Source organism: Sinocyclocheilus anshuiensis, unplaced genomic scaffold (genome assembly GCF_001515605.1).
Source record: "Sinocyclocheilus anshuiensis isolate Anshui unplaced genomic scaffold, SAMN03320099.WGS_v1.1 scaffold68, whole genome shotgun sequence".
NCBI classification, from domain to species: Eukaryota; Metazoa; Chordata; class Actinopteri; order Cypriniformes; family Cyprinidae; genus Sinocyclocheilus; species Sinocyclocheilus anshuiensis.
This window is the reverse complement of record NW_015555741.1, coordinates 521458-522169: the sequence shown is the minus strand read 5'-3', so window position 1 is coordinate 522169 and position 712 is coordinate 521458. Positions and strand designations below refer to the sequence as shown.

Genomic DNA, 712 nt, shown 5'->3' with positions numbered 1-712 from the left:
TCCCCCCTCTTTTTTTTTTTTTTTTTTTTTGTAAATTTTTACCACATTTTATATTGGTTGCAGTTAGGTTACATCATGTTTTACAGGGTTTTAAAAACAACCAAAGTCTAACATCTCACTTATATATTTAAATATACAAAAATGATTAGTATGAACCTGCAAATACATATTATTTAATAATTGAACCTCTGATCTGTTTCCTCTTTGATTGTTTGTTGCCAAAATGGATTTTAATATTTATGTTTATTTATTATATTATATTTGTTATATTTATTATGGTATAAAAAGGATAGTATATTAATAATAGTTCATATTTATATTAATAATATTTTTTATTGGAACATAATAATATAATTATACACACTGTCAATTTGTGCAATATTTGCCCTGTGTTTGTCGCCAATAGTATTAATATTTACATTAGTAGTATTAAAAGAATGAGATATTGATAAGATTTAATATTTAAATTGATTGTTTTATATATTTAAATACATTCTCATTTTGCAATTATATTATATGTATTTAATATAACTAAATACATTCTCAGTTTATGTGCAATATAATTTTTCCTCTGATTGTTTGTTACTAATATGGATTTAAATATTAATATTAATATTATTAGTAATAAGATAGGATATTAGCAGGATTTCATATTTGTGTGTGTGTGTGTGTGTGTGTGTGTGTGTGTGTGTGTGTGTCTATTTTTGTAATA

At 22.2% G+C, this 712-nt stretch overlaps 1 protein-coding gene across 1 annotated transcript in view; it reads left to right on the top strand.

The window, feature by feature from the left end:
* The window catches only part of LOC107673263 (paired amphipathic helix protein Sin3a-like), a 37130-nt gene that overhangs the window by 34039 nt on the left and 2379 nt on the right, over positions 1–712 (top strand). The window lies entirely within an intron of this gene.